The 10151-nt window shown below is 40.0% G+C and overlaps 1 protein-coding gene across 1 annotated transcript in view; it reads right to left on the bottom strand.

The window, feature by feature from the left end:
* scn1laa (sodium channel, voltage-gated, type I-like, alpha) overlaps window positions 1–9566 on the bottom strand; it is a 177542-nt gene extending 167976 nt beyond the window's left edge. The window contains exon 1 of the mRNA XM_044052537.1: window positions 9332–9566. The gene's annotated coding sequence lies outside the window, so the exon portion shown is untranslated. The remainder of the gene's footprint in view (window positions 1–9331) is intronic.
* Between the last annotated feature and the right edge of the window lie 585 nt (window positions 9567–10151).

Raw genomic sequence — 10151 nt, forward strand, 5'->3', positions numbered from 1 at the left:
ATCAAAGCCTTTGTGGAACTTGCACTGGAACAACAAATTGGGCTAAACGATTTTGAATAAAACCCTAATTGTGATTATTAGACTGAAATTGCAATTGCGACGTGATGACTCTCACTTACATTTGAATAAAACATTTAAAATGATCACCGTCTATATGACGTGAACAGGTCAGGACAATTATTTCATCTAAAATGGTGATTTGACACACATTTTTGAAATATTACGGCTCCTCCGATTTGAAAATTGATTTCATTCAGCTTGGTGCAATCTTGTCTTACTATTTTAGTATTAATTAATATAGATCAATTGCATGTTAATTTGTTTGTTTTTATGTGCTTTACAAATAACATTTACTATTATGATATTGGACCCACACAGGCCTTCACAAGACAAGAACGTGCACAATTACAACCGACTAACATAAAGGAGTATGTCTGTTGAGAGGGAGGTGTGCGTGTGCGTGTGCGCGAGAGAGGGGATAACAGAATTAAATAGCTACAGTAGATAGAGTAAAGAAAAATAGGGATGGCATCTCTCTGGAGGCCTCCACACCAGTGCTCACCGTGCTGCCAGGCACACTGCACACACCAGAGACCTTATTTACCCTGCAGTCCCAAAGAGACCTGGGCCCCAGATCTTATTTACACAGCGCCCGGGCAACCATCAGGTGCTGAAGGGATCTGGCCAGCAGCAAAAGCAAATACCACAGATCAAAAACAACCACGCAGGAAGAAAGGGGCTCTCAGCCAAAGTCCTGGTCAAGTGCTAATGTTTACACTTTGGTTTGAAGGGTTATGGATGGGCTCCATTTGAAGAACTCCAAACTGACATCCCACTCCAAACCCCCTACCCTTCGCTCCTTTTAAAAGAAGAGGAAAAAGCGGACGGATGGCTACCGCCGTCTCATATACATATGTGGAGAGAGTACCTGCGATAATGTGGACCTCTCTCTCATCTTTTTAAACCAGCACTGCCACTGGTCTTCAGGATCAGACATAGTGTCGGGGGAAAGAGAGATGAAGACAGAAAAAAAAAGCCCAGCTAATGACTAGCTCTTATGCATCAGTGCACTTACTAATGAGCTTCCAGGGAGAGGCTGGCAGAGCCAGAGCGAAGGCTGAGCTGGGATGTGAGAGGCCTGGGCCATCACTTCCCCGCTGTGATCCCTGCCTTCCCACTCGCAAGGAGCCCCACATCCCAGCCACTAATGAGTGTTAGAGGGAGAGTCCAAGCTCGCGTCCACCTGCCAGCCTTCAGAGCCCAGCCTGCTGCAAGACAGTAGGGGTCAGACACATTCCTGAGCTCTTAATAATTTACATCATATTGATTTCCTCACTGTTAGACACTCTCACCTGCATGGGCTCTCACTCCCACTTTCTTCCTCTGCCGCTCTCTCGCTGAAATAAGCACATTCCACCAGAGAGAAGAGGTAGAATGATACAAAAGCATGTAACTCTGCCCTGGCTCCAAACCAGTTAAATACAACATTCAATTTAATAGATTGTGCACAATGTCTGTGTCAGTGGGGACAGTGGGCTCTCAGTGTATGACAACTACTGAAGCGTGGGCCTTGAGAAAGGACGAGTCGCATTGTGCCGCAGAGCAGTTTGGCTGCACACGAAATACAGCTTCTTCTTCTTTCTTTTTTTTTCCTGCACAAGGAAAGTTGAAAAATAAGTCTTTAACTTTATTTAGCGCGCTAAAACAAATCACACCAATTATCCCTCATTTTCATGTCATACGTCACCATTTTAAAATGCAATTTCCGCGTTGATTTTTTTTTTTTTCCTTATCCTTAGAGCCAAATCAAAAAGGTGCAAAAATGCAAGAATAAAAATAAATTATGCAGTTTGCATTCTGCTTAACCTCTAATCAAATTCAGAGACGGGGACATTAGTATTCTCCCTCTGTCAATAGGATGATCTGTATACTCAGTCCTTTAAATATTCATCAGCTTAGAACATAGAGTCCTCCTTACTCTGATTCATAATTCAAATGATATGAATGTTACATAGGTATGTCACCATTTCCCCCCACAAGAACAACTTTCTATCATCAGTGCCACACTTAAGATTGACTTTTAACACCGTCCACCTCCCTTCGTTGGAGGAGCAACTTCAAAGTATACTTTAACAAAGATTTCATAGCAAGAATTAACTCTACCGGTGAGGTTTTATGGGAAGGATATTTCAACACATATATTGAGGGGGCAAGAAAATTATTTTGAACATGAAAACAATGATATTTTTTTTCTTCTTTTTTCTTTTTTTTTTAAAATATCTATCCGTGCATCTGTGCGACTGTCCATCCTTCCTCACATGCCTCACAGTTTCTGTAGTTCTCACCCTGCCTCTGGCAAGCCCAGACAGGCTTATAACCTTCCTCTGTTAATTCCCAGTGTGGTAATCCAACTCACACTGTGCTGTGGGTTTGGTCCTTCCTGTCAGGTCATTCTGAGAGCATCAGTCTGAAGCTACATCCAGCATATTAACCTTAAGCTTGAAATGAGTCACAGTGTTGCAGTCGAGCGGACGTGTTTTCATGCACTTAAACCTTCTTTGTACGTTATAATCAACCTACAATTAAGTCATGTTCAGTGTTCCATTTGGAACCTTCGCAATCCATCAAGACCAGTAAAAGTAAAAACCAGTGAAACTGGCCTAGCCATGTCTTGGTCAACACTGCCCTCTTCTGTCGCGTGTGCAGTATTTCTATGGAGCCAAGTTCGTTTTGTTAAATCATAACATTTCCTCCCAGTTTTTTTTTTGTTTTTTTTTTAATTCTTCTTCCCCCAGATATGGGCCAGCCCCATTTACTGGAGACGAAGGCGGCAATAAAGTTCAAGTAAAGCACATCACTTAATGGAGCAGACATTCCACAGAGGACGGAGCTTAAATGTTAAACCAAATTTATTCATTGCCGTCTAGACAAGTGATAATAAATATCTAAAGACCATGAATATGCTAAAGAGAGCGTTTATTCACTTACTTTTATTGGACGTCGTCAATTTAAAAAAAAAAAAACATTTTCAAACCCATTAATTTTCTACGACGGAAAAACTGCTAATGACACTTTATATGTGCACCGTCCATAAAACAATGACTCTAATTGTTAAAGGAGGGTTTCAATTGCTTGTCAGCTGCATATTTGGAGTTAGTATATCTAGGATTATGTGTGTGTTTGTTCCCAGTGTTTCACTGCTCAAGAGAACGCGGTAGAATAAACAAAATGCTCACATCTACACACACATCTACATAAGCCATTGCATGTACCATTATATACATGTTTAAAATCTCTCTCCACCTGCTGTTCCTAAGCAGTGGCTCACTGATGAACACTGCACATTTCTATGAACACATAAGGAACAAGTGAACAAGACGCTCAGCTTTACTTGCTCTTGATTTACCCGAGCTCTTGCCTCCTTTGGAGCCGCTGCTTTTATTACGCCATTCATTATTCCAACTACAAGCATTAGAGGTTAGAGTACAGTACTAACTGAGATTGTGTTCCTTCTAGCAAGCTTTGAATAACTCGAATTCATTAACATTTGGATAATCGATGAATCAGCTTAAGTGTTGTTTAGTCATTAAAGCAAGCTCTCTGATTTGTCAGCTTCTTCAATGTGAATATTTTCTGGTTTCTTTGCTCCACAGATTTTCACAATTTTCCATGGACCAAACAAATATGGAAATAATAATCGACGGATTATTCGATGATGAATATAAGTGATGAGTACGTGTTCTCTTAGTAAAAGATAAAAGACAAATGTGACATAAATGTCTGTAAGTTACCGTTTGCTCACTTTTGTCAATATGCTGTGTGCAGATCATGAAATGACTGTAAAACTGCTAAATTAATTCATCATCAACAATACTGACTGGAGACAGATCTTGTATATAATAATAAGAATTCATAATATAAGACACAGATAATACATTTAAAATAACAACATCATCATTAGGTTGTGAGTGCCAGGATCCGGCAAAGTACAATGGAATGTAACTTGCCTTGGTAACCAGGTGGTGGCAGCACAGAGCTATTTATTCCTTCACTGCAAAAAAATATAGCCACATTTCTGCTTTAGTGAAGTGAAGAGTTACTATAAGCGCTAAGGTCATTCTAAACAGGTTTCTGCATACTGTGCATTTCTCTGTCTAGTTATCCAGCAAATGAACCCACAACTTTGTGAGTCACTTCTGAATAGTGTGATATTCTTTTAGGTAATCGGTTTGTGATGGTTGCACCATAAACTGCATGTAAAACAACAACAACCACTATATACTATATACTATATACTAGATCCATGCAGGGAGTGAAAGAAGTCAGGCCACCAAACACCACACATTTCAAAGCAATTCAATCCAAGTGAACAGCACCTTTATGAAGCTCAGATTATTCAAGTGTGGGTGAACAAGACAGAGAATAATACATAGACTGTCAAACAACCCAGTTGACAAATGACCACAGGCAAGAATAAACAAATACACAACCATACTGAATTGGACCACGGCATGCATCTTAAAAAAGCAGTTCACTGAACTTGGACTAGACTTGCTTTCCCCTAAATGACCCCTCATCTTTCCTTGGACATCAAAAATGGCTGGCACTGCAGTAGCTGATAGTCGAGATCAAAGGGAAATACAGTGCAGTGCAAAGCGGATGTTCATTAAAATGATGAAGTGGCTCGTGCTGCCGTAAACAAAAACTGGAATTACAGTAAATAAGATAAAAAAGCCTCCGTCCTCCCTCATGAGTTCCATATAAAACGGGTGCAGTGGCTGCGTGCAACATGTCCCCAGTGAAAACACAGGCATGTTTTATCCTACACGCTCAAGTGGATTTACATTCACGTGTTTCTAGATCAGTCCGGGGAGTCTGGGATTGTTCAAGTCCTACGTGACAGCAACACTTTTTCACAGTGAGAACAAGCACAGTGTTGTCAAGTAAACATGACATAAAGGTTGATATCGTAACACTAGGGGAGCACAATATCATTGGCACGATATCAGCTTTAAAAATGTATACTCGGATACGCCAAGATCTTCCTACAGCAGGAGGCTGAATCGTCTGCTACCTCCTCACGACTCGATTGTTTTACATTTTGCTCAGTGAAAATGTTTATCTACATCTGCTGTGACATGAGTATGCAAAATATGATGTGTAATTTAACTACAGAAGAGACTAAAGGACCCCTGCAGTTGTATATACTGTATCAGTATCGGTCATCGGCCCAAGCAACTCCAATATCATGCATCCCTACTTCATACTATTTTTCTAATTTAGTCTTCTCACCCAGTTGCTTATAAAACAATGCTTTTTATTCAAATCGGCCAATTGAAATTCTTAAAGATCAAATATGGAACATAGAAATGGAAAGTTTCCATTCAAGGTAATGAGCCGTTTCATTCTGGTTGCATTTTAATAACATCATCTCTGCTCTAACGTCTGGAGCAAAGCCCTAATGAGTGACGAAGGAAATATTCAGAACTACGTCTGATCCAGAGTGTTTTCTGTATTATTGTGTAAATTTGCCACCAGTGGATCACAGCTACGCTCATTGCAGTTTGCTGTGCCTTCTGCCTGTAAAAAGCACAAACACACACACACACACACACACGCGCATGATTTAACTACGTCTTCTGTGACAAAAATTGCATAATGTGCATTTAATTCACGGCACAGCCGTAATGAAGACATTTAATGCTCACACCACCACCACCACAGAGCAATTAAAAGTATAGCCCTGAACGGCACAGGGACAGCAGCACATCTACTGGGGCATACCAGTTTCCATGGTAACGTGGACATCACAGAGGGGATGCGGTAATCACTTCCAATGAGCCCCACCAGCAGTTTGACATCAGTGGTAATAAACTTCTCCTCCTAAAACTTGGAGAGGACAACAGTGCCACAGTCTTATGACTTTTTCCTTCCTGCAAATCTTTGTCTTTACCAAAAATAGAGAGAGGATACCGTCACTGTGTCCTTTAAGGATAGAATACTAGTCACTTTATGTAATCGTTTTCAGGGACGCTGCAAAAAGCATTGCTGTAAATCTGCTCATGATGACAAGCGCATTGCCATCTTTTTTTTTGATTTTTTTTCTTCATCATCCGAAAACAGCCCCAGAAAGCTGGGAACTAAGTGATGAGACCCAGAGTGGAAAATAACACGAATACTCCACCGCTCGCGACTTAGCGTCTCTGAAACAATCGTGCCTTCAGACTCTCGTCCAAACTCAGTTGGGTTCAGTGCTGCTTGTTACCACGGTCGGTGTTCATTTCCTCATCAATAATGAATCTGTGGTTAGATCAGAAGGTCAAAGGGCTTTGAAATGGCATTCTTTCTTAAGTCGGCGTCAGGTTTGAATTGGCGTTCCTCTACCTGGTGATAAAGGTTTGTAAGGGTCGAACTCATGCAGCGTTACACTGTTGATGGATACATGAGCTAATGTTTTCCTAAGCCACAGAATGTGCTGGTTGGGAAACTCCTATCATGTAACATGTTACGCAAGGGTGAGTGGTTGTTCAATGTTCCGTGTCCATTCCTAAAGATGTCCATACATTTATCCTTATCTTATGGTTTCAATTCTTGCCTTAGTTATGGATACAACCGCCGTCAAAATGTATCTAAGGAAAATATAAATGACATATTTTATCCATTATGTTCAGCCCTGATTGTTCTTTTGCATAAGAAAATCTCCTTAACATAATATTTTGTACACGCTTATATTTTGTGCTTGTAAATTATACATCTGTGTAACACATACATATATATATATATACACACACATATATATATACACACACTCTGTACATATATATAGGTTTTCTGGATTTATCAGATTTTCTTACCTGTCCAATATCCAGTGATTTGGACTGGAGTACAGGACCGATACAGATACTGCCTCTCCTTTCATTGCTAAACAGATGTGCACCCATGCACGGCTGACCTACAGAAGATGGCTCGACTTTAGCACTCGCAGCTTGGATGAAGGCAAATGGCAAAGCACAGCGCACACACACACACACGCACACACACACACTGACTTTGTAGCCTATTTGTAGGTGGCAGCACATGATGCTTGTTCCCAGAGAGACTGAAGCTGCATTCACATGGGACACTTTGGTATTAACACACGGTACACACGGCACGCTACTGCTGCAGAAAATCATACGGTCTTCAAATGTAGACGCAGACAAGCCTGCCTTCATTATGTTATTCTCATAATAATAATAATGATGATGATAATAATAATAATAATAATAATAATAGTACACTATTGTTATATATTATATTTATATTATATTATTTTTGTACTAAAAAAAAATGAAGAGAGTGTATTGATATTCTGACATGTCTGACATGTCTGACATTTTCCATACAGACTACAGGGCAAAGAACTGACCTCTGGCAGATTAAATTGTGCTGTGAAGTCACATGCAAAGCCAAAAGTGCAGGGTGGGCTTTTTTTTTCTTTTTTTTCTTTTCCCCTCACCGATGATGGCAGATGGTGGAGAATGTGTGCAGAGGCACATGGGGTAAAGCATGGCAGCAATAACAGCGACGGGCAGGCACACTCCAGTGTTTTGCAGTCGTGGATTATTCTCAGAAACAGGGTGGTAATGGTTATAGGGACAATGAATAAGCCGTGACTGTGTGCTGCATGTGCATTCACAGAAGCAGGGACAGTGGAAGGGATGAGAGAGAGAGAGAGAGAGAGAGAGAGAGAGAGAGAGAGAGAGAGAGAGAGAGAGAGAGAGAGAGAGAGAGAGAGAGAGAGAGAGAGAGAGAGCGCTATACTGCCGTGAGACCTGGATTAGGATCTGTAAAATAAATGCTGCTGCTGCTGCTTTTCAAACTGCTTTAAATTCCAAGAGATTATGTGGAATGAATGAATGTATGTATGTATGAATGAATGAATGAATGAATGTTACGCAATCAAGCGATGGTCCTAGAGCTGAAACAACTACTCGATGAATCGATTATTAATCGATTACTAAATTAATCGTCAGCTATTTTGATAACCGGTTTATTGGTTTGAAGCTTTTTTGGCTTGATTAAAACAAAGATTTCCGATTGTTTTGGCTTCTTACATGTGAATATTTTCTGGTTTCTTTGCTCCAAATAACAAAGAAATCATTAGTTTGTGGACATGTGAGAACAACATCCTTTCCAGGTTTGACAAACACTGATCTTTTAACGTTTTCTGACATTATACGGACCAAACGATTACTCAATGAATTGAGAAAAATAATCGACAGATTAATTGATTATGAACATAATCGTTAGTTTCAGCTCTGTATGGTCCTTATGCAGGTGTTTTTTGGTTAACGTGTGTCCTCTACTCCCTCTCCTCCGAGTTTATAACTCGGCTGTGAAACAGTAATTGCTGCCACAGCTGGTGGGAATCACCTTTGCTGCTAAAAATGGACACTTGCTGGCACAGGTTTGAATCTGGGTGTTCCTCTTTCACTGAGGCACTGTCGTCCCACTCGGAATCACTCAAAGCTGTAACTATTGTCACATGACAGGCCAATTACTAGTCCTGCAGAGGAGTGATGAATGCCAGCCTCGATTTTCACTCTCGGGCACATCAACCCATCACTGATGAAAGATTCGGAGCGTCTTTACATCTCGTCTGAGCTGCATCATTTGATGGTAAAAGATCAGGTACCATGTCATTAGAGTAAATGCTCACTTCTCATCAGCATAATGAGACCTGCAGGGTACAAGTTTGATGTTTCACTCAATTAATTTCATGCCCTACAGTCTTGCTCGTCAGACTCCTCTCCTCACCTCCTTTTCTCTTTGCTGTGAAGTGAAGAGCACGTCTGTCAGATCCAGTGTTAAACCTGCCTTTGAATACTACATTTTTATATCCCACTCTTCTCTTATAATGTTGCCTAAAGCAATAACTAACAAAAAATTACTGCTCAGGCCATTACTCTTGCACTACTTGAGAAAATAGCTGAGGTAGAATGCAATCTGTAGTTCAAGTGCTATTGTGGATGAACATTAAAGTGTTTTTTAACTTCAGGGGACACAGCTCTCCGTGGGAAAAACTGTTTCTCTTGTGTTTTTGCTCAGTAAATATCAATCATCAACCATCCACTGCAAACTTATACAGTTTAAATGCCAATATTATTCAAAAACGGGCCCATGTTTCCAGAAGACTTGCACGGAAAGACAATATTTCCTGATATGAGGCACAACATTGAAACTAAAGCTGCATCATAACAACCAAACTGTGCTTCTCCATATTTGAACCACATCATTTCGTAATAAGCAAAACAGAAAAAACAACCGTGACGCGGTGGTGAATCCCTACCTTTGGCTCGTTGAACTGACGGCGTGTCCTGTCCTGACGTCCGGGTGGCGTCTGTGAGGCTCCACGCGTCCAAAAACAAACGTTCCGTGTTGTGACGATTTCCATGTGAATTCCATGGGAGGATGTTTGGTCACTTTGTTCACAACACGCGTGGCGTTTTATCAACATTTCCAACCGTTTTTAAATCCTTTGAGATTGACGAGCGTGTGCAACAAATCGGAAGTCTCCCCCGAAATGTTTGCTTTCAAATTTCGCCACAGGAAGTCAGCTGGTTAGTTTACGCAGCTAGTGTTTTTTTTTTTCTTTTTTTTTTCAAGTTTTATTGAACAACAGCTTTACAAACAAAAACAAAAACAAAACACGAAGAGACGTAAATAAATGACTTATAAATAAACATGGTATATTCATTTAAAAAAATAAATTAAAAAATACATTTTAACAGTTATTTTGTAGATTTTGTGTTCATATACCTTCAAAATGACAAAGGAAACTTTAAGGACATGTATAAGAACTGTTGGGACTTAATACACAAGAGATTCAACCTCAAAGTTGACTGATGTTGGAAACTATTGAATATCTTTTTGTTTTTTCCAATCGTCCTCATGTCTTTGTATTCTGCTCTGACATACATGATTGGTTATCTCTGAAAATAGAAAATATACCTCAGTTTACCTGAAATAATATGTATATATATATATATATATATATATATCTGTATATTATATGAACTCAGTGGATTCCAAAGTTTATGGCGCTGTTAACTTGGTGATTTTATTAGGTAAGTCATGTCAGTGGTAAGGAAACACAGCCTTTATGCACA

The sequence above is a fragment of the Solea senegalensis genome, linkage group LG2, assembly GCF_019176455.1.
Source record: "Solea senegalensis isolate Sse05_10M linkage group LG2, IFAPA_SoseM_1, whole genome shotgun sequence".
Lineage (NCBI taxonomy): Eukaryota > Metazoa > Chordata > Actinopteri > Pleuronectiformes > Soleidae > Solea > Solea senegalensis.